Source organism: Zalophus californianus, chromosome 8 (genome assembly GCF_009762305.2).
Source record: "Zalophus californianus isolate mZalCal1 chromosome 8, mZalCal1.pri.v2, whole genome shotgun sequence".
Classification (NCBI taxonomy): Eukaryota; Metazoa; Chordata; class Mammalia; order Carnivora; family Otariidae; genus Zalophus; species Zalophus californianus.
The window spans coordinates 93058838-93083424 of record NC_045602.1 but is presented as its reverse complement, the minus strand read 5'-3'; positions in this window follow the sequence as shown (position 1 = coordinate 93083424).

Here is a 24587-nt window from a genome sequence, read left to right as displayed (position 1 = left end):
CATGCAAATAGCAGCCTCAAAATTCCTTTCTCTCTTCTTTGGGGTTTCTGATAAATTTTTTAAAATGATTTTATTTATTTATTTGTCAGAGGGAGAGAGAGAGCACAAGCAGGGGGAGCGGCAGGCAGAGGGAGAAGCAGGCTCCCTTCTGAGCATGGAGCCCAACGTGGGACTTGATCCCAGAACACTGGGATCATGATCTGAGCCAAAGGCAGACTGAGCCTTCAGACTGAGCTTAGCTGACTGAGCCACCCAGGTGTCCCCTAATACATTTTTCTTGTAAAGGAAATGCATTGAAAAATTTAGGTCAAGTTCACAATTTAAAGAAGAAATCTGGGTGATGTGAGCATTGTCTTAATGTGGGCCCCCTCCACTCACGTACCCCCAGTGGATCTGGTTTAGTACAAGGGCATCGGGAGTAGGCCCCTGACTTGTTCTTCTACAACCCCACACCTTTGGTCTAAAATTGTCTCAGATTTGGCTACCAACGTGTCAGTGAAGCAAAAGGCCCCGGAAAACAACCTCTCCGCTTCATGGGAACTGCCAGTTGTAAATGTGAGTACACACACAGCAGTTGGTTATCTCTTTGGGGGTTAAGTTACCCCATTCAACATGGGCTTGTGCAGACAATGGGTGGGGGCCAGTGACACCAGAGTAATCCTTTTACCTGCCCTATCTAAAGTGACATTGGAATGAAGGGGCACTTTCAGAGGGTATCAGTTTCCTAGGTAAGTCCTACAAACAAGCCCGCAGATCCTTAGCTTTGTAATTGTGCTTCCACTCCAGGCCTAGGGAAGCCAGGCCTACTTGTCACTCCCAAAAGCAGATGAAAGCCTCGCTGTGAGTCTGGTGGAATTCCATTGTCGCCGTGTTTACTCACGGTTGCCCAACGCCTCCACCCTTATATGGTCTACAAGGGGACTGGTTTTCTTGCCAAGCACCACATCCTGAAAGCATAAACAGCGATTAAAACTTACTATAAAAAGTGCTGGAAAGGCAGATAGGGTTTTCTGTCTATCTTGGTGAATCAGTTCATCTCTCACATGCCAACACCTTGGGGTCACCCAATACTCTGTCTTGTCATTTTTCTTTCAAAGAAGCCACACCTTCCATTTTTCACTGCAAGGAGCTGTGATGACAGATGCTTAAGAACTCTATTTTCTTTTTAAAGGAACTTAGATTACAGCAGGTCTTGGATGAAAAAAGTGATGCGGAAGAGCAGATGGGGTGGGAGCAGGAAAGTCATGTTCAGATTCTGCTGCGTCCTCAGGAGGGACTGCTGAGCCCAACCAGAGGCTGAAATCTGTCCTGGGGATAAGATACCCCTGTGCCCCTCTGCTGGGGGGACATTAGCTCTGCTGTTTAACCTGGTTTCTCATTTTTACCAATGCTTTCAAGTCAGTGGAAACTTCCAAGAATCTAGGTAGCTCATTGGCTTTCAACCAATATGTGTTTACTGACCGCTTTATAATCTCAAAAATTTGGGGTGCTGGAACAGACAGGGAGACATGCCTACGGCTTTGTGGGCCAGAGATCATCTCACTAATGGGATTTTTCATCCTCGTTTCAAGCTGAACGAACCTGATCATGTTGGTCTCCTGTTATAGACATTTATATTCTACATAAGCTCAAACCACTTTGAGGATTATGTCTGGATTCTGGTCCCCACATTTCCTTCCAAACTGTGTGATCTCCCTCTCCCTCTGTTCTCTGTTCTGCTCATCAAATATAAAATGTACAGGTGTATCCTGCCTTGGCCCATGTGGTATCCTTTTTCTGGACTGCCTCTATTTCTGTTTTAATTGACTTCACCTCTGTTCATTGAAAACCTAGCTCAGATGCCATCTTGTCCAGGTAGCCTTACCCCACTCCTTCAGGAAACATTAATTGCCTCTCTCCTTAGAGTAGATTATTATCAGTGATACTATTTGTTTGTGTGCTTATCTCCCCAAAATGTTTCTTGAGGTTTTCAGGGAAACACATTTTGCTCATCTCCATGTCATTAATTCCTAGCAGTGTGCTGGGGAATCAAGAAGTCAGACTTCTTGTTTGTTGAAGTCAGACATGTAAGATTGTCAGCATTTCTCATGCAAAGAATTAGGAAGAGAATAAAATAAAATAGTCAATGCTAGGACACATTGGAATAAGAAGAGTTTCTCTTTGGTACATCTGGGTCATTCGTGGGAATTCCCTATGGTTATTGCCCGATGTGGCGCTTCATCCTCTAGCAGGCAAACCCTGGGAAGCTCTTTTTGAGGATTCTCCTATTGGTATTGGTATCAGTTTGCCTTTTTTTTTGAAAATGGAGATAGGTAGCTTTATAATTTTTTTCTGATTAAAAACATATACATGCTCATTATTAAAAATTCAAATGATCAAGAAAAGTAAAAGATAAGCAAAACCCAAAAAGTAAAAAGTACTCTGAATCCCATCACACAGGGATAACAGTTATTGTTTTGGTAAAAATCCTTTGAGATCTCTCTCTATGTATGTGCACATACACATAACAAACATGTTCAGTTTCATGTACTTATTTTCAAAACACATTAAACTTTACATAAGTGAGTCATACTATATCTGCTCTTATGTAACATTTTTTGTCTTTCAGTGTATTAGATGTGTTCACATCAATTCATACAACTTGACATCATCTATTTCTGTAGAGTATCCTGTTGAATGGATGTCTTACAATGTTTTCCAAATGTCTGTTGGATCTGGGGGCTACTTCCAGATTTTCACTACTGCAAGTTTCCTCCATGATAGACATCCTTATTCAGTGGAGTCACATGCCATGTGGGGTTTCAGGAAAGGTGATGTGTAAGGTAAACTTTGTAAATTTTTCAGGGAGTCAAAATCACCACCAAAAATTAGATTGGTGCCATAGTGGAGAAAAAGTTAGCCTCTGCAATTAGTCGGTACCCGATTTGTTCTCCTGCTTCCGATCAGATGGTTATTCACCAGGTTCATAACCATTCATCAGATGGTTACTCACCAGGTTATTCAGCAGGTGCTCAAACAAGTAGGTGGTGAAAGAGCTGGCTTGCATTTGGGTTGGGGCCACGTATGTGAAAATATGAGAAATACATTTCCGTTAAACGTAGGGCCTCAGCCCAGCACAGTGTGGTGCTCTTATCCATTTGAGACCTTTCGAGGTGATGAGGACAGTGGGAGAAAGAGCAGGTCCTGCCTTCCTCCTGGAGCATGCCTCGTGTGGAGGTGCCGGGTGGAGGGCACGAATCGTCAGGGATTCAAGAATCTCCTTTTCTCTCTCTCTCTCTTCCTTGTACCGAGACTGTAGAGTCCCTTTTGCAAATGTTAAATGTGAATCCAGTGTCTTGTTACATACTTTTCCAGAAGTCTGCTGGATCAAAGTGTGCTAGGTCAAAAGTTTACCAATGCAAACCTAATAAAAATGCATACGAGTGCCTACTTTCCCAAAATGGATATATGGATATGCTCGATCCAATCCACCATTGCTAGTCTGGTAGGCTCAGATGTATCATTTTTACTTTTTCTTAATTTTTTTTTTTTTGGATATCTGCTCTTTGTCATCCTAAGCTCCTTGACTACTTGTTGCTACTAGTGAGTGGTCCAACCGTCTTCTTTGACCACATTCTCTTTTGCACCTCCTTTTTCTGAGTACCTTAAAGATATTTGTACATGGGGAGGCTTAGCTGTTAGATGTGTTGCATGTTGAAAATATTTTTTCTCCATTTGTAGTTTACCTTGATTACAGTGTTGCTATCAAGTATAAAAGTTTTTCAGTTATTATGTAGAAAATAATCTAGTTTTCTACCCAGAGATCCTAACTCATTTTCTGTTAAGACTGTCAGATTTTAGTGTAAGTGTTTTTCCACTTTTGGAATTAGGAAAAGAGAGAGTTGGTTTTGTCAAGCATTTTTGACTAATTTATCTACTAATTTGATGCCTCTAAAATTGTACAGATAATTTTGTTTTAAAACATGGAAGGAAGCAGAGATTCTGTAGTCAAATTCTGTGGAGTGAATAATTAGTTCAGATGTACCTCATTTATTGAGACTGTCAGAAAACATAAATGAGAGGAAAATGAGTTAAAACTGAAGTACTCTTCTTTTTTAAAAAGGAATTTTTCTTTCAACATTTTTTTCTTTTTTTTTAAGATTTTATTTATTTATTCATGAGAAACAGAGAGAGAGAGAGGCAGAGGCAGAGGAAGAAGCAGGCTCCCCGCGGAGCAGGGAGTCCTATGTGGGACTCGATCCCAGGACCCCGGGATCATGACCTGAGCCGAAGGCAGACGCTTAACCGACTGAGCCACCCAGGTGTCCCATCAACATTTTTTTCTTTCTTTTTTAAAGATTTATTTATTTGAGAGAGTGGAGGAGGGCCAGAAGGAGAAGGGAAGAGAGAATCTCAAGCATATTCCTGCTGAGCATGGAGCCCCGCTCAGGGCTCGATTTTATAACACTGCAAGCACAACTCTAAGATCAGGACCTGAGCCAAAGCCTTGAGTCAGATGCTTAATTGACTGCAGCACCAAGGCACCTCAGCAATCTTTTTCTTTCAATATGAAGTTATTTTACTTAAATAAATTATGAGGGAGCACTTTGCAAATTCTAAGGTCTTAATCACATGTATATTTTTCATTTACATTATTGCTATTTTTTTAAAAAAATATTTTATTTATGTATGAGAGAGAGAGGATGAGCAGAGGGAAAGAGACAAGCAGACTCCCCGCTGAGCATGGAACCCAACATGGGGCTCGATCGCAGGACCCTGAGATCATGACCTGAGATGAAACCAAGAGTCAGATGCTTAACCAACTGAGCCACCCAAGCACCCCTATTGCTGTTCTTAACAGAGTAAGAGAGATGAAATAGTAAGTCCATGTAAAAATTAGATTTTTTGGACCAGAATTTAAGCCACCTAGCACTGTTCAGAAGCAAGTCTGCTAGTCTTACATAAAGCAGCACCTCAGTGTTGGAACCAGAGCTATGGTTTACTCTCCTTAGAGTCTGCCCCAGGATTCAGAGGTCATAGATAACTTCTGTGTCCCCTTCTCCCAAGAAATACGAGCTTCAGAGAGACATAACATTTCCTTCTTGAGGGCTCTCAGGCCAGCCCTGAACCCCGCCTTTCAACACACATTGTCTATTCTTTGTAGAATGAGAAAAAAGAGATCGTGCAAGAGATAGTTCAAACTGTCCAGAGAACTCAATTTTTTAAAAAAGCCAAAGCCAGGAAGCTCCTTTGCAGCCCCACTCCTTTGCAGTTCATCATTTTTGTGTGGATGTTAGATGCACATGCTGAGCGGTCCACACCCCCAGCCCAGGCAGTGCAATACAGCCAGGTGCTGAGACCCAAGTGTAGCCACCTGTTACGGGCCCCTGGAGGGGCAGGGACCCTTGGCTCCAGGTGAAGTCCTTGGCCACAAGCTTCTTCCAGATTGGTGGTGGAAAGAGGTTTCTCACTCCTGGGGGGGAAAGGGAGAGTTCAGGTGAGGGCCCTGACCTGCAAGGTCCCCAGGCGCCAGCCACCTCCACAGGGAGGGGATCCCTGTGTCCTCTCGGGGCTGGGGACCTCTCCTCTGCTCCACTCCCCAAATACTCTCACAACAGAAGCAACCAGGTGGGTGGACCAGAGAGAGAAAAGAATAAAAGTCACAGGAGCCATCATTTCCCCCACCGGTGTTGGGGGTGTCACCATCACTCTGTGGGCCTGGGTATTTTCTTTACTCTCAGAAATGGCAGGTTCCAGCAACGGAGGACATTGTGTTTGGTTATTTTTTGTTGAGTTCCAGGTAGAGAAAGGAAAAGAGGATTTGCCAGGAAAAGGGAAATGAGCTAGGTGAATTTTTTTTAATAATGTGGTTTTGGTCTGACCCAAAGGCTGGGAATGTTTTCAGGAGATTCAAATGTCTCCTTGGTTTGTACTGCTCTGAAATAGGATCCCAGCTGCCTGCTGTACGACCAGGCGGCCCACAGTTACCTGGGACATGACAGGCCCCTCCGGCCACTTCCGACCTGGCCCTTTTTGTGGCTGCCTCCGGTGATCCAGCTCCTGGATGTAGGTGGCGGTGCCCCTACTCCTTTCTCATGCTCTTTCCTCGTTGGCCTCTACAGCCTGGAAGTCCGAGCCCACCCACACGCACCAGCTCTGCACTGGGTCCCCCTGTGCATCCTGCCATGGCCAGCATTGCCCCCTGCTTGGTATCACTAGTCCCAACTGGTAGAATGGCTTCCTTCTCTGCTTTTATTCCAGGCCTCCTTCCCTGCTTTTATTCCTTCCTTCTGTGCTCTTGCCGGAGGAAACTTCCAGAATTAGAGCTCTGATTGCATCATTCCTGCACTTAAAACACTCAATAGCTTTAAAAATTCTACCTAGACGGTCTTTGGCCTAGGACTCAAGGCCTTATTCTTCATCTGAACCTCCTTACCGCTTCCTCCAGGATCCATGGCCACACTTCCTTACTCCTCTCCAGGGGTGCTCCACGGATGGGGAATGTCCCTTGGCTTCCGCAGGCGCCTGCTTGCCGCCTAGTTCTGCACTTGGGCGGCTCCCTCTCCCACTGCTGCCTTTCAAAGCCCTGCTTGCTCTGAAGAGATGTTACCCTCTCTTTGATGCCAGCCCCTATTTTCCAGGCAAATATGATCTCTTCCCGTATGGCATTCACCATTTTACAATGATCAAAGTTATTTTTGTTGTTACAAAAATAAATTCTAGAAAAAATACAAACATAATACTTTTGTATTGCAACAATTCAAATAATAGAGAAAAATCAAAGTTTTCCGTGCCCTCTACTCTCTCCTATCTTTAATTCCTGGAGATAACTACCACTAAAAGTTTAGCGTATGTACTGTCATTTTTTTTTTCTGCATAGAAATCCAAAAGTAAACACACAGGTGGACTTATTTTAAACAAATATTGGAATCATTCTGTATTATTTTCCTGCAACTTCCTTTTCTCACTCAATATATCATGAACATTTTTTGGTCAGTTTATAAAAATAGATTCCACTATTTTTAACAATAGCATGTTATTCTATACTACACTCGTCCCATAATCTCACTATTCTCTTATTCATAGATACATTAGGTTGTTACCATTGTTCTGCTCTTATAGCGAGTTGTGCAGCAAACATCCTAATACATTTATTTTTGTAATTTTGAAGACATATTTCTATAGAATAGATCTAGAGGCAGGATCACTGGGTCAAGAGTATTTATAGTCATTTGTCTATAAATGTCATCTTGGGAGACTCTATGTTGGTGACATGACTTCACCCCTCTTTAGCTGCTTTGATAAAGTCTTCAGAGCATTGTCTGTGGATGGTTTGATATGGAATAGGACCTGCGGTTGGAAGGAGAATATTTTAGATAAAAATATCACATTTCATATTTCTCATCAAAATTAGGATAGAAAGAGAGAGAAGCTGGAAAAAATATATAAATATTTATGTAAATAAGACAGGGCCGTTTCACAGAAAGTAACCTGAGTTTAGAAAGTCAGAACTGTGCCTTAGAATCACTTGAAGAATGCCTTCAAGTGGAGTGAGCCGAGATGCTCTTCAACAGATGAATGGATAAAGAAGATGTGGTCCATATAGGCAATGGAATATTACTCAGCCATCAGAAAGGATGAATACCCAACTTTTACATCAACATGGATGGGACTGGAGGAGATTATACTAAGTGAATAAGTCAAGCAGAGAAAGTCAATTATCATATGGTTTCACTTATTTGTGGAACAGAAGGAATAGCATGGAGGACATTAGGAGAAGGAAGGGAAAAATGAAGGGAGGGGAAATTGGAGGGGGAGATGAACCATGAGAGACTATGGACTCTGAGAAACAAACTGAGGGTTCTAGAGGGGAGGGGATGGGGAGATGGGTTAGCCCAGTGATGGGTATTAAGGAGGGCATGTACTGCATGGAGCACTGGGTGTTACACGAAAACAATGAATCGTGGATCATCACATCAAAAACCAACGATGTATTGTATGGTGATTAACATAACATAATAAAATAAAATATAAATAAATAAATAAATAAATAAATAAATAAATAAATAAATAAATAAAAACCTCCCCAGGTCCTTTCAGTGTTCCTGTGAGGGTGACAGCCCTGCTTCCTTTGCCCCTGTGCTCTGATGAGCTATGAGGCATCTTGAATGCCCTGGTTGCAATTTTTTTCCCTCTGTAACATGAGAATGTTCTGTCTATCTCACAAGTTTTTGAGATGGCAAAATGACATAGCAGTTGTGAAGACAATTGTCAAAAGATAAGAGCATTTTCAATAAAAGTATAAGCCATCATTATTATTTCTCAGCTCAGCCAGTCACATACAATGCCCCAAATATTTGGAAAATATTTAAGCAGGTCTAAAATTCACATGGTGAGAAAACAGGATTTTTTTTAAATTTTTTTTATTGATATGTTAATCACCATATATTACATCATTAGTTTTTGCTGCAGTGTTCCATGATTCATTGTTTGTTCATAACACCCAGTGCTCCATGCAGAACGTGCCCTCCTCAATACCCATCACCAGGCTAACCCATCCCCCGAGCCCCCTCCCCTCTAGAACCCTCAGTTTGTTTTTCAGAGTCCATCATCTCTCATGGTTCGTCTCCCCCTCTGACATACTCCCCTTTTCTTCCTCTCCTGTTATCTTCTTCTTTTTCTTTTTTCTTAAAATATGTTGCGTTATTTGTTTCAGAAGTACAGACCTGTGATTCAACAGTCTTGCACAATACACAGCGCTCACCGTAGCACATACCCTCCCCAATGTCTATCACCCAGCCACCCCATCCCTCCCATCCCCAACCACTCCAGTAACACTCAGTTTCTTTCCTGAGATTAAGAATTCCTCATATCAGTGAGGTCATGTGATACATGTCTTTCTCTGATTGACTTATTTCACTCAGCATAACACCCTCCAGTTCCATCCACATCGTTGCAAATGGCAAGATATCATTCCTTTTGATGGCTGCATAATATTCCATTGTGTATATATACCACATCTTCTTTATCCATTCATCTGTCGATGGGCATCTTAGCTCTTTCCATAGTTTGGCTATGGTGGACATTGCTGCTATAAACATTGGGGTACACGTACCCCTTCGGGTCCCTACATTTGTATTTTTGTGGTAAATACCCAGTAGTGCAATTGCTGGATCGAACAGTAGCTCTAATTTCAACTGTTTGAGGAACCTCCATACTGTTTTCCAGAGGGGTTGCACCAGCTTGCATTCCCACCAACAGTGTAAGAGGGTTCCCCTTTCTCCACATCCCCGCCAACATCTGTCGTTCCCTGACTTGTTAATTTTAGCCATTCTGACGGGTGTGAGGTGGTATCTCATTGAGGTTTTGATTTGGATTTCCCTGATGCCGAGCGATGTTGAACACTTTTTCATGTGCCTGTTGGCCATTTGGATGTCTTCTTTGGAAAAATGTCTGTTCATGTCTTCTGCCCATTTCTTGATTGGATTATTTGTTCTTTGGGGGTTGAGTTTGATAAGTTCTTTATCGATTTTGGATACTAGCCCTTTATCTGATATGTCATTTGCAAATATTTTCTCCCATTCTGTTGGTTGTCTTTTGGTTTTGTAGACTGTTTCTTTTGCTGTACAAAAGCTTTTTATCTTGATGAAATCCCAATAGTTCATTTTTGCCCTGGCTTCCCGTGCCTTTGGCGATGTTTCTAGGAAGAAGTTGCTGCGGCTAAGGTCGAAAAGGTTGCTACCTGTGTTCTCCTTTAGGATTTTGATGGACTCCTGTCTCACGTTTAGGTCTTTCAACCATTTGGAGTCTATTTTTGTGTGTGGTGTAAGGAAATGGTCCAGTTTCATTCTTCTGCATGTGGCTGTCCAGTTTTCCCAACACCATTTGTTGAAGAGACTGTCTCTTTTCCATTGGACATTCTTTCCTGCTTTGTCAAAGATAAGTTGACCATAGAGTTGAGGGTCCATTTCTGGGCTCTTGATTCTGTTCCATTGATCGATGTGTCTGTTTTTGTGCCAGTACCATACTGTCTTGATGATGACAGCTTTGTAATAGAGCTGGAAGTCTGGAATTGTGATGCCGCCAGCTTTGCTTTTTCTTTTTCAGTATTCCTCTGGCTATTCTGGGCCTCTTCTGGTTCCATACAAATTTTAGGATTATTTGTTCCATTTCTTTGAAAAAAGTGGATGGTATTTTGATGGGGATTGCATTGAATGTGTAGATTGCTCTAGGGAGCATTGACATCTTCACAATGTTGATTCTCCCAATCCATGAGCATGGAACGTTTTTCCATTTCTTTGTGTCTTCTTCAATTTCTTTCATGAGTATTTTATAGTTTTCTGAGTACAGATCCTTTGCCTCTTTGGTTAGATTTATTCCTAGGTATCTAATGGTTTTGGGTGCAATTGTAAATGGGATCGAATCCTTGATTTGTCTCTCTTCTGTCTTGTTGTTGGTGTATAGGAATGCCACTGATTTCTGTGCATTGATTTTATAGCCTGCTACTTTACTGAATTCCTGTATGAGTTCTAGCAGTTTTGGGGTGGAGTCTTTTGGGTTTTCCACATACAGTATCATATCATCTGCAAAGAGTGAGAGTTTGACTTCCTCTTTGCCGATTTGGATGCCTTTGATTTATTTTTGTTGTCTAATTGCTGTGGCTAGTACTTCTAATAATATGTTGAATAGCAGTGGTGAGAGTGGACATCCCTGCCGCGTTCCTGACCTTAGGGGAAAAGCTCTCAGCCTTTCCCCATTGAGAATGATATTCGCTGTAGGTTTTTCATAGATGGCTTTTATGATATTGAGGTATGTACCCTCTATCCCTATACTCTGAAGAGTTTTGATCAAGAAAGGATGCTGTACTTTGTCAAATGCTTTTTCTGCATCTATTGAGAGGATCATATGATTCTTGTTCTTTCTTTTGTTAATGTATTGTATCACGTTGATTGATTTGCGGATGTTGAACCAGCCTTGCAGCCCAGGGATAAATCCCACTTGGTCATGGTGAATAATCCTTTTAATGTACTGTTGGATCCTATTGGCTAGTATTTTGGTGAGAATTTTTGCATCCATGTTCATCAAAGATATTGGTCTGTAATTCTCTTTTTTGATGGGGTCTTTGTCTGGTTTTGGGATCAAGGTAATGCTGGCCTCATAAAATGAGTTTGGAAGTTTCCCTTCCATTTCTATTTTTTGGAACAGTTTCAGGAGAATAGGTATTAATTGTTCCTGAAATGTCTGATAGAATTCCCCTGGGAAGCCATCTGGCCCTGGGCTTTTGTTTCTTGGGAGATTTTTGATGACTGTTTCAATTTCCTTAGTGGTTATAGGTCTGTTCAGGTTTTCTATTTCTTCCTGGTTCAATTTTGGTAGTTGATACATCTCTAGGAATGCACCCATTTCTTCCAGGTTATCTAATTTGCTGGCATAGAGTTGCTCATAATATGTTCTTATAATTGTTTGTATTTCTTTGGTGTTGGTTGTGATCTCTGCTCTTTCACTCATGATTTTGTTGATTTGGGTCATTTCTCTTTTCTTTTTGATCAGTCTGGCCAGGGGTTTATCAATCTTGTTAATTCTTTCAAAGAACCAGCTCCTAGTTTCGTTGATCTGTTCTACTGTTCTTTTGGTTTCTATTTCATTGATTTCTGCTCTGATCTTTATGATTTCTCTTCTCCTGCTGGGTTTAGGCTTTATTTGCTGTTCTTTCTCCAGCTCCTTTAGGTGTAGGGTTAGGTTGTGTATTTGAGACCTTTCTTGTTTCTTGAGAAAGGCTTGTATTGCTATATACTTTCCTCTCAGGACTGCCTTTGCTGTATCCCAAAGATTTTGGACAGTTGTGTTTTCATTTTCATTGGTTTCCATGAATTTTTTTAATTCTTCTTTAATTTCCTGGTTGACCCATTCATTCTTTAGTAGGATGGTCTTTAGCCTCCATGTATTTGAGTTCTTTCCGACTTTCCTCTTGTGGTTGAGTTCTAGTTTCAAAGCATTGTGGTCTGAAAACATGCAGGGAATGATCCCAATCTTTTGGTACCGATTGAGACCTGATTTGTGACCTAGGATGTGATCAATTCTGGAGAATGTTCCATGGGCACTAGAGAAGAATGTGTATTCCTTTGCTTTGGGATGGAATGTTCTGAAAATGTCTGTGAAGTCCATTTGGTCCAGTGTGTCATTTAAAGTCTTTATTTCCTTGTTGATCTTTTGCTTAGATGATCTGTCCATTTCAGTCAGGGGGGTGTTAAAGTCCCCCACTATTATTGTATTGTTGTCAATGTGTTTCTTTGCTTTTGTTATTAATTGCCTTATATAATTGGCTGCTCCCATGTTCGGGGCATAGATATTTACAATTGTTAGATCTTCTTGTTGGATAGACCCTTTAATAGGATATAGTGTCCTTCCTCATCTCTTATTACAGTCTTTGTTTTAAAATCTAGTTTGTCTGATAAAGGATTCCCACCCCAGCTTTCTTTTGGTGTCCATTAGCATGGTAAATGGTTTTCCACACCCTCACTTTCAATCTGGGGGTGTCTTTGGGTCTAAAATGAGTCTCTTGCAGACAGCATATTGATGGGTCTTGTTTTTTAATCCAATCTGATAGCCTGTGTCTTTTGATTGGGGCATTTAGCCCATTTACATTCAGGGTAACTATTGAAAGGTATGAATTTAGTGCCATTGTATTACCTTTAAGGTGACTGTTAACTGTCTGTTGTCTGTGTTCCTTTCTGCTCTTTGCTGCTTTTAGGTTCTCTCTTTGCTTGGAGGACCCCTCTCAATATTTCTTGGAGGGCTGGTTTCGTGTTTGCAAATTCCTTTAGTTTTTGTTTGTTCTGGAAGCTTTTTATCTCTCCTTCTATTTTCAATGATAGCCTAGCTGGATATAGTATTCTTGGCTGCATATTTTTCTCGTTTAGTGCTCTGAAGATATCTTGCCAGTCCTTTCTGGCCTGCCAGGTCTCTGTGGATAGGTCTGTTGCCAATCTAATGTTTCTACCATTGTAGGTTACATATCTCTTCTCCCGAGCTGCTTTCAGGATTTTCTCTTTGTCTCTGAGACTCGTAAGTTTTACTATTAGATGTCGGGGTGTTGACCTATTATTATTGATTTTGAGAGGGGTTCTCTGTGCCTCCTGGATTTTAATGCCTGTTTCCTTCCTCACATTAGGGAAGTTCTCTGCTATAATTTGCTCCAATATACCTTCTGCCCCTCTCTCTCTCTCTTCTTCTTCTGGGATCCCAATTATTCTAATGTTGTTTCATCTTATCATATCACTTATCTCTCGAATTCTGCCCTCGTGATCCTGTAGTTGTTTCTCTCTCTTTTTCTCAGCCTCTTTATTTTCCATCATTTGGTCTTCTATATCGCTGATTCTCTCTTCTGCCTCATTTATCCTAGCATTTAGTGCCCCCATTTTTGATTGCACCTCATCAATAGCCTTTTTGACTTCGATTTGGTTAGATTTTAGTTCTTTTATTTCTCCAGAAAGGGTTTCTCTAATAACTTCCACGCTTTTTTCAAGCCCAGCTAGTATCTTTAAAGTCATGATTCTGAACTCTAGGTCCGACATCGTACTAATGTCCGTATTGAGTAGGTCCCTGGCTGACGGTACTACCTCTTGTTCTTTTTGCTGAGGTGATTTCTTTCGTCTTGTCATTTTGTCCAGAGGAGAATAGATGAATGAGAGAACAAAATGCTAACAGGTTTACAACGTCCCCAGCAAATATACTGTATGCAAATCAGAAAAGACCTGACACCAGGGGAAACGAAAGGGAAAGAAAGAAAAAAGAAAGAGAAAAAGAAAAAAAAAAAGATAAAAACAAAAACAAAACAATACAAAAAAGGCAGAATATGATCAAATATGATCAGGCTAGTGCATAGATCAGTGCCACACACTAGATTTTGGGCGTATTTTGGTCTGTTAGAAAAAAGTGCCTCCTAAAATTTTAAAGGAAGAAAGACATATATGTACAAAATAAGGGTTGATACAATGAAGGGATGGAAGATGACTGTAAAGATGAAAATTATAAAAGATTTTATAAAAGGACTTGGTAAGATAAGTTGTTTGAAAAAAGAAAGAAGATTTAAGAATAAAAAAAAAGGAAAAAGGGAGAGAATGTGATCAGGCAGGAGACTAGAACAAAGCCATACACTAGTGGTTTAGGGTATATTTTGATCTGTTAGAAGAAACTGTACCTCAAAATTTTAAAGAGAGAACAACTTATATATATATGCCAAAAATAAGGGTAACTACTATGAAGGGATAAAATATGACTCTAAAAATGAAAGATAAAAAATGTTTTTTTTTTTTTAAAAAGGGATTTATAAGATGTTGGTTGAAAAAGGGAAAAAGAAAAATAAAAGAAAAACAGTCAACAAAAATTAACTTTGATGAAATAATGAATCATGGTAAAAAAAAAAAAAAAAAAAAGCCATGAATCTATGTGCAGTATTCCCCTAGCGCTGGAGTTCTCCTATTCTCCTTGATCGATCAACTTGGTCTTGGCTTGCTGGCTGTTTGTGTTGATCTTCTGGGGGAGGGGCCTGTTGCTGTGGTTTCCAAATGTCTTTGCCGGAGGCGGAATTGCCCCGCCCTTGTCTGTCCGGGCTAAGGAAGCTGCTCCGGTTTGCTCTCAGGAGCTTTTGTTCCCTGCAAGCTCTCGGTACAGCTTTGGAGGACCAGGGCAGAAATGGTGGCCTCCCAATCTCCACTCGGAGGAGCTGAGAACTCGGGGCCCCGCTCCTCAGTGTGCCCCCAGAGAAAAGCAGTCACTCCCGTCTCCCCAGTCTCCGGCCGCACTCCGTGCTCACCCGGCCTGTGATCGAGCGTTGCTATCTCTGGCACCTGACCCCGCGCGGAGTCTCCAAACCCAGCAGATTCCTGCAGTGCGTTCCCGCACCGCTCCTCCCCGGGAAGGAAGGGGAGTCTCCCCGGATCTGCTGCTTGTTGGGTCTCTGCTGGGGGAGCCGTGCCCCGACTGGGCCGCAGATCACAGTTTATGGCAACCCCGAGCTGAGAGCCCGCGACTCTGCTCCGTATCTGCAGCCAGCTTCCCCGCTCTGATATCTGGGAGCTCTGCTGCACTCAGGCACCCCCGGTCTTTCTGTGACCCCAAGGGTCCTGAGACCACACAGTCCTGGGAGGATTCCACCCCCCCGCTTAGCTTAGCCACTGCAGCGACGTCCCTCAGCGGATCCAACTTCTAAAAGTTCTGATTTTGTGCTCCGCGGTTCTATCACTTGCCAGAAGCGGCCGACGGAGGCCCCCTCCCCCGCCGTCTATCCTCCCGAATATCGCCTCGGATTCACTTCTCCGCACGTCCTACCTTCCAGTAAGTGGTCGCCTCTCTGTTCAGAGAGTTGTTGCTCCTCTCCTGTTCGATCTCCTGTTGAGTTCGTAGGTGTTCAGAATGGTTTGATCCCTATTCAGCTGAATTCCTGAGACCAGACGAAATCTAGGTCTCCCACTCCTCCGCCATCTTGCTCCGCCCCTCCGAAAACAGGATTTTTGAAGGAGAAAGCAGTAGTTGGTTGAGCTGCTCCTAGCACTGGCAGCAACTGGAGGTCTGATAGAGTGTGTACAGATGAAGAACAGGACCCTTCAGCTTCATGGGAATGGAAGATTTTGAAGGTAAACAAGGCAATGTCACAGAAAAGAGCGACATAAATACTTGCCATCAGCACTGATAGGAACATATTGCTTCTGTGGATTCTGTCTCGGCTGTATAACCATCTGAAAATTAGTCAAAGGTCCAAATGCCAGAAGGCCCAGGCTGCCCACCATCTGCTCCTCCCCCCTCCTGCTTCTCTTGGAGTCTTTATTTCTTTTTTAAAATTTTTTATTGTTATGTTAATCACCATACATTACATCATTAGTTCTTGATGTAGTGTTCCATGATTCATTGTTTGTGCATAACACCCAGTGCTCCACGCAGAACGTGCCCTCCTTAATACCCATCACGAGGCTAACCCATCTCCCCACGCCCCTCCCCTCTAGAGCCCTCAGTTTGTTTTTCAGAGTCCATCGTCTTTCATGGTTCATCTCCCCCTCCGACTTACTCCCCTTCATTCTTCCCCTCCTGCTATCTTCTTCTTTTTCTATTTTCTTAACATATCTTGCATTATTTGTTTCAGAAGTACAGATCTGATTGTGATTCAACAGTCTCGCACAATTCACAGCGCTCACCATAGCACATACCCTACCCAATGTCTATCACCCAGCCACCCCATCCCTCCCACCCCCTACCACTCAGCAACACTCAGTTTGTTTCCTGAGATTAAGAATTGGAGTCTTTATTTCAATCCCAAGGCTAAGGAGAGGATAAATAAAGGACAGAGGAGACTGTCTTTTAATTTAAGATCTAAATTTGATAATGGCATCTTCCCTGGTGTGCCCTGAAATAAACTAAGAGTGCCATTTCCTAAAATCTGACACCCACATGGGTTTGTAGCCCCTGCCTGCCCTTACATCAAACAGATTAAAGACTGAGAATTCCTACAGTGGAGAGATTTGTTAAGCTGTGCTGGATCTGCATTTCCCAAACTTACTTGATCATGGAACTCTCTATTAACTTCCCTTGGGTCACTGTGCAATCCTCTGGAATGAAGGCACCATAAGAGCTGGCCCTTCTCACTCATCAAACCAGGAGAATTCAAGAATGTTCAACCCGGACTTAGTTTTACAGCCCATCCCCTTCAAGTGTGTTACTTTTCAGATGATCGAACAGATCCCCAGAGATGTCAAGAACTGGGAATGGATCTCTCTGGGCTCCTGCAACACCAATTAGCCACGGATGGGGGCTTTGGACCTCTTGGTACACAGACAGTTGTTGAACAGACACTCTCATTTTGGCACTATGGCAAGTGAAATCTATTCAACTGTGCAGTTTAACTCTTGAGGACCTCATGTTACCTATCCTAGAAACAGTGACTTGAAATATCAACATATAATGCAAAGAGAATAAATGAAATGCTAAATTGAGTGGCATAGATTATAAGCCGTGGTGAGCTGGCTCCCCGGAAAGTAAAATCCCTAATTTTAGTGTTTGCCAATTTCTATGGTAAAAATACTTCCACCACAGCTGAGGTCAAGCTAGCAACATGATGTAATTGAACATGGAAGAGATGTTGGTCACCATCAGAGCAGATTGCAGAGGACATGGAGAGGTTGGTGATGATTAGAATTATCCTGAAGGGGACTGAACTCAAGCTGGAAAATACTGAGTATGAGAATAAATAGCAGGAAAATTGGAGCTGACAGAAACCAGAGTCTTGTTTCTTTTGTTTTTTTTCCAGTTTTATTGAGATATAATTGACATATGACATTGTGTAAGTTTGTGTGAGTGTATATATTTGATTTGATAGACGTGTAAGTGCAAATGATTACCACAATAAATTTAGTTAATCTCTGTTACTTCACATAGTTACAATTATTTTTCTTTTATGACGAGAACTTTGAAGATTTACTCTCTTACCAACTTTCAAATATATGATGCAGTGTTGTCAACTAAAGTCATCATGGTATATATTACATCTTCAGATTTATTTACCTTACAACTGAAAGTTTATACCATTTGACCACCTTCACCCAATTCCATCCTTACCCTTTGCCTCTGGCAGACATAAATCTGACTTCTGTTTCTAAGAGTTCAGTTTTTTATTATTTATTTATTTTGAAAGAGTTATGTTTCATTTATTTGAGAAAGAGAGAGAACAGGGAAGGAGAAGAGCAAAGGGAGAGGGAAAGAGAATCTCCAGCAGACTCACTGCTGAGCGAGGAGCCTGTTGCAGGGCTCCATCCTAGGACCCTGAGATCATGACCTGAGGGGAAATCAAGAGTTGGATGCTTAACTGACTGAGCCACCCCAGTCCCCTGAGTTCAGTTTTTTTAGATTTCACATATAAGAAAAATCATACAGTATTTGTCTTTTTGTGTCTGACTTACTTCACTTAGTATAAAACCCTCAAGGATTGATCTATGTTGTCACAAATGGTGAAATTTCCTTCTTTTTTCATGGTTAAACAATTTTTCACTGTGTGTGTATGTATGTATGTATATATATGTATATTTTTGCATTCACATATTGACATTATACATTTTCTTTATCCATTCTTCCGTCAATTGACACTGTTGTTTCCATGTCTTGGCTATTATAGATAATGCTGCAAAGAACATGGGAGTGCACATGTCTCCTCAGGATAATGATTTTGTTTTCTTTGGATATACACCCAGAAGTAGGATTACTCAATCATATGGTAATTCTATTTACAATTTTTTTGAGGAAGCTCCATACTGTTTTCCACACTGTCTGTATCAATTTACATTCCCATCAGAAAACAGAATCTTTGAAAAACTATACATTTTCCAGATTTGGAAAGAAAGGGTAAACTTAACTCCCCTGAGATAAAATTTACTTAATTCTAGGACTTTTTAAAAATTAGATTCATGTGAGTTCAAGCCCCACATTGGGTGTGGAGCCTACCTAAAAAAAAAGGACTATTATTTAGGGGTGCCTGGCAGTCTCATTCTGTGGAGCATGCGACTCTTGATCTCGGGGTTGTGAGTTCAAGTCCCATGTTGGATGTAGAGATGGCTTGAAAATAAAATCTTTAAAAAATTTAGATTTGCACTTGTTTTTTTCTAATTTTTCTCCTACGTTTTTAATTTCAAAATAGTTTTAAATTTACAGAAAAGTTGCAAATACACTACAGAGAATTCCTGCAGATCCTGCACCCAGCTTCTTCTGTTGCCAACATCTTACACTACTATGGTACATTTATCAGAACTAATGAACCAATATCAATACATTATTTTTTAAAGATTTAATTAATTTATTTATTTGAGATAGAGAGAGAGAGAGAGCAAGTGGGGGGAGGGAGAGGAACAGACTCAGTGCTGAGTGTGGAGCCTAACATGGGGCTTGATCCCACAACTCTGAGATCATAACCTGAGCCAAAATCAAGAGTCAGATGCCCAAACAACTGACCCACCCAGGTGCCCCTCAAAACATTAATTTTAACTAAACACTATATTTATATTGTATTCATTTTTTTCCCTATTGTCCTTTTTCTGTTCCAGGATGCCACATTACCTTTAGTTGTCTTGTCTCCTCACACCCCTCTGGTCTGTTCTCAGACTTTCCTTGTTTTCTAATAAGCTGAAAATCTTGAAGAGTACTCAGCAGATATTTTGTAGAATGTCCTTCAATTTCTGTTTGTCTCATGGTTGGGTTGGGACCATGGATTTTAGGGAGAAAGAATATGGAGATAAAATACTATTTTCATCACATGATATAAAGGCTTCATGCCATCAACATGGCTTCAGGCTGAGGAAGCTGATCTTGATTCCTTGGTCCTGGTGGTGTTTGCTAGCTCCCTCCACTGTGTTACCTTCCTTCCTTCCACACAGCACTCTTCAGGAGAGTTCCTTTATCCAAGCCTCATTTTCTTACTCTGAATTTTCACTGTGCCTCCCTCTCCAGGTTCTTCCAGATTTTCCCCATTTCAGTCAGTCCTGGATGTGCCCTAAGTGATCTTAAGACCTCATATTATTTTGTCATGTGTATATTTCCAACATGAGCAAATGAGCATGGGCGGGGTGGGTGGGGGGCAGTGGGAGGAGCAGAGGGAGAAGGAGAGAGACAAGCAGACTCCCCACTGAGCGCAGAGCCTGATGCGGGGCTTGATCCCAGAATCCTGGGATCTTGACCAGAGCCTAAGTAAGACGATTAATTGAATGAGCCACGCAGGAGCCCCAAAGAAATGCTTTTATAGTCTATAAAGCTTTCATATACATTATATCATTTAAAAAATAATTTGAGCTTTCTAAGAACCTCAGAAGGTTCTTAGAAAAGAGTCTAGGGGGCGGAGCAAGATGGCGGAGGAGTAGGAGACCTAGATTTCGTCTGGTCTCAGGAATTCAGCTGAATAGGGATCAAACCATTCTGAACACCTACGAACTCAACAGGAGATCGAAGAGGAGAGTAGCAACAACTCTCTGAACAGAGAAGCGACCACTTACTGGAAGGTAGGACGTGCGGAGAAGTGAATCCGAGGCGATATTCGGGAGGATAGATGGCGGGGGAGGGGCCTCCGCTGGGCGCTTCTGGCAAGTGCTAGAGCCGCGGAGCACAAAATCGGACCTTTTAGAAGTCGGCTCCGCTGAGGGACGTCGCTCCAGTGGCTAAGCGGGGGTGGAACCCTTGCGGGACAGTGGGGTCTCAGGACCCTTGGGGTCACAGAAAGACCGGGGGAGCCTGAGTGTGCCAGAGCTCCCAGGTATCAGAGCAGGGAAGCCGGCTGCAGAGACGGAGCCAAGGCGCGGGCTCTCAGCTCAGGGTGGCCATAAACTGTGATCCGCGGCCCAGTTGGGCCACTGCTCCTGCAGCAGGGACCCAACAAGCGGCAGAGCCGGGGAGACTCCCCTTCCTTCCCGGGGAGGAGCGGTGCGGGAATGCACCGCAGGGATCTGCTGGGTTTGGAGACTCCACATGGGGTCGGGTGCCAGAGATAGAAACGCTCGGTCACAGGCCGGGTGAGCACGGAGTGCGGCCGGAGACCGGGGACAAGGGAGTGACTGCTTTTCTCTGGGGGAGCACTGAGGAGCGGGGCCCTGAGTTCTCAGCTCCTCCGGGTGGAGATTGGGAGGCCACCATTTTTGCCCTGGTCCTCCAAGGCTGTACGGAGAGCTTGCAGGGAACAAAAGCTCCTGAGATCAAACCCGAGCAGCTTGCTTACCCCGGACCGACAAGGGCGGGGCAATTCCGCCTCCGGCAAAGACATCTGGAAACCACAGCAACAGGCCCCTCCCCCAGAAGATCAGCACGAACAGCCAGCAAGCCAAGACCAAGTTTACCGATCAAGGAGAACGGGAGAACTCCAGCGCTAGGGGAATACTGCACATAGAATTCATGGCTTTTTCTTACCATGATTCATTAGTTCATCAAAGTTAATTTTTGATAACTGTTTTTTTTCTTTTTCTTTTTCCCTTTTTCAACCAACATCTTATCAATCTCTTTTTAAAAAAAAAATTTTTTTTTTATTTTTCATTTTGAGTCATATTTTATCCCTTCATAGTAGTTACCCTTACTTTTTGGCATATATATATAAGTTGTTCTCTCTTTAAAATTTTGAGATACAGTTTCTTCTAACAGATAAAAATATACCCTAAATCACTAGTGTATGGTTCTGTTCTAGTCTCCTTTGATCACATTCTCTCCCTTTTATCATTTTTTTTTAAATCTTCTTTCTTTTTTCAAACAACTTCTTATCTTATCAAGTCCTTTTATAAAATCTTTTATAATTTTCATCTTTACAGTCACCTTCTATCCCTTCATTGTATCAACCCTTATTTTGTACATATATGTCTTTCTTCCTTTAAAATTTTAGGAGGCACTTTTTTCTAACAGACCAAAATACGCCCAAAATCTAGTGTGTGGCACTGATCTATGCACTAGCCTGATCATATTTGATCACATTCTGCTTTTTTTGTATTGTTCTGTTTTTCTTTTTATCTTTTTTTTTTTCTTTTTTTTTTTCTCTTTCTTTTTTCTTCCTTTCCCTTTCTTTTCCCCTGGTTTTAGGTCTTTTCTGATTTGTATACAGTATATTTGCTGGGGACGTTGTAAACCTGTTAGCATTTTGTTCTCTCATTCATCTATTCTCCTCTGGACAAAATGACAAGACGAAAAAAATCACCTCAGCAAAAAGAACAAGAGGTAGTACCGTCAGCCAGGGACCTACTCAATACGGACATTAGTACGATGTCGGACCTAGAGTTCAGAATCATGACTTTAAAGATACTAGCTGGGCTTGAAAAAAGTGTAGAAGTTATTAGAGAAACCCTTTCTGGAGAAATAAAAGAACTAAAATCTAACCAAGTCGAAATCAAAAAGGGAATTGATGAGGTGCAATCAAAAATGGGGGCACTAACTGCTAGGATAAATGAGGCAGAAGAGAGAATCAGTGATATAGAAGACCAAATGATGGAAAGTAAAGAGGCTGAGAAAAAGAGGGAGAAACAACTACAGGATCACGAGGGCAGAATTCGAGAGATAAGTGATTCGATAAGATGAAACAACATTAGAATAATTGGGATCCCAGAAGAAGAAGAAAGAGAGAGAGGGGCAGAAGGTATACTGGAGCAAATAATAGCAGAGAACTTCCCTAATGTGAGGAAGGAAACAGGCATCAAAATGCAGGAGGCACAGAGAACCCCTCTCAAAATCAATAAAAATAGGTCAACACCCTGACATCTAATAGTAAAACTTACGAGTCCCAGAGACAAAGAGAAAATCCTGAAAGCAGCTCGGGAGAAGAGATATGTAACCTACAATGGTAAAAATATTAGATTGGCAACAGACCTATCCACAGAGACCTGGCAGGCCAGAAAGGACTGGCAAGATATCTTCAGAGCACTAAACGAGAAAAATATGCAGCCAAGAATACTATATCCAGCTAGGCTGTCATTGAAAATAGAAGGAGAGATAAAAAGCTTCCAGAACAAACAAAAACTAAAGGAATTTGCAAACAAGAAAAGAGCCCTCCAAGAAATATTGAAAGGGGTCCTCTAAGCAAAGAGAGAGCCTAAAAGCAGCAAAGATCAGAAAGGAACACAGACAACATACAGTAACAGTCACCTTACAGGCAATACAATGGCACTAAATTCATACCTTTCAATAGTTACCCTGAATGTAAATGGGCTCAATGCCCCAATCAAACGACACAGGCTATCAGATTGGATTAAAAAACAAGACCCATCCATATGCTGTCTGCAAGAGACTCATTTTAGACCCAAAGACAACCCCAGATTGAAAGTGAGGGTGTGGAAAACCATTTACCATGCTAATGGACACCAAAAGAAAGCTGGGGTGGCAATCCTTATATCAGACAAATTAGATTTTAAAACAAAGACTGTAATAAGAGATGAAGAAGGACACTATATCCTACTTAAAGGGTCTATCCAACAAGAAGATCTAAAAATTGTAAATATCTATGCCCCAAACATGGGAGCAGCCAATTATATAAGGCAATTAATAACAAAAGCAAAGAAACACATTGACAACAATACAATAATAGTGGGGGACTTTAACACCCCCCTGACTGAAATGGACAGATCATCTAAGCAAAAGATCAACAAGGAAATAAAGACTTTAAATGACACACTGGACCAAATGGACTTCACAGACATATTCAGAACATTCCATCCCAAAGCAACGGAATACACATTCTTCTCTAGTGCCCATGGAACATTCTCCAGAATTGATCACATCCTAGGTCACAAATCAGGTCTCAATTGGTACCAAAAGATTGGGATCATTCCCTGCATGTTTTCAGACCACAATGCTTTGAAACTAGAACTCAACCACAAGAGGAAAGTCGGAAAGAACTCAAATACATGGAGGCTAAAGACCATCCTACTAAAGAATGAATGGGTCAACCAGGAAATTAAAGAAGAATTAAAAAAATTCATGGAAACCAATGAAAATGAAAACACAACTGTCCAAAATCTTTGGGATACAGCAAAGGCAGTCCTGAGAGGAAAGTATATAGCAATACAAGCCTTTCTCAAGAAACAAGAAAGGTCTCAAATACACAACCTAACCCTACACCTAAAGGAGCTGGAGAAAGAACAGCAAATAAAGCCTAAACACAGCAGGAGAGGAGAAATAATCAAGATCAGAGCAGAAATCAATGAAATAGAAACCAAAAGAACAGTAGAACAGATCAACGAAACTAGGAGCTGGTTCTTTGAAAGAATTAACAAGATTGATAAACCCCTGGCCAGACTGATCAAAAAGAAAAGAGAAAGGACCCAAATCAACAAAATCATGAATGAAAGGGGAGAGATCACAACCAACACCAAAGAAATACAAACAATTATAAGAACATATTAGGAGCAACTCTATGCCAGCAAATTAGATAACCTGGAAGAAATGGGTGCATTCCTAGAGATGTATCAACTACCAAAACTGAACCAGGAAGAAATAGAAAACCTGAACAGACCTATAACCACTAAGGAAATTGAAGCAGTCATCAAAAATCTCCCAACAAACAAAAGCCCAGGGCCAGATGGCTTCCCAGGGGAATTCTGTCAGACATTTAAAGAAGAATTAATACCCTATTCTCCTGAAACTGTTCCAAAAAATAGAAATGGAAGGAAAACTTCCAAATTCATTTTATGAGGCCACCATTACCTTGATCCCAAAACCAGACAAAGATCCCATCAAAAAGGAGAATTACAGACCAATATCCTTGATGAACATGGATGCAAAAATTCTCACCAAAATACTAGCCAATAGGATCCAACAGTACATTAAAAGGATTATTCACCACGCCCAAGTGGGATTCATCCCTGGGCTGCAAGGCTGGTTCAACATCCGCAAATCAATCAACGTGATACAATACATTAACAAAAGAAAGAACAAGAATCATATGATCCTCTCAATAGATGCAGAAAAAGCATCTGACAAAGTACAGCATCCTTTCTTGATCAAAACTCTTCAGAGTATAGGGATAGAGGGTACATACCTCAATATTATAAAAGCCATCTACGAAAAACCTACAGTGAATATCAGTCTCAATGGGGAAAAGCTGAGAACTTTTC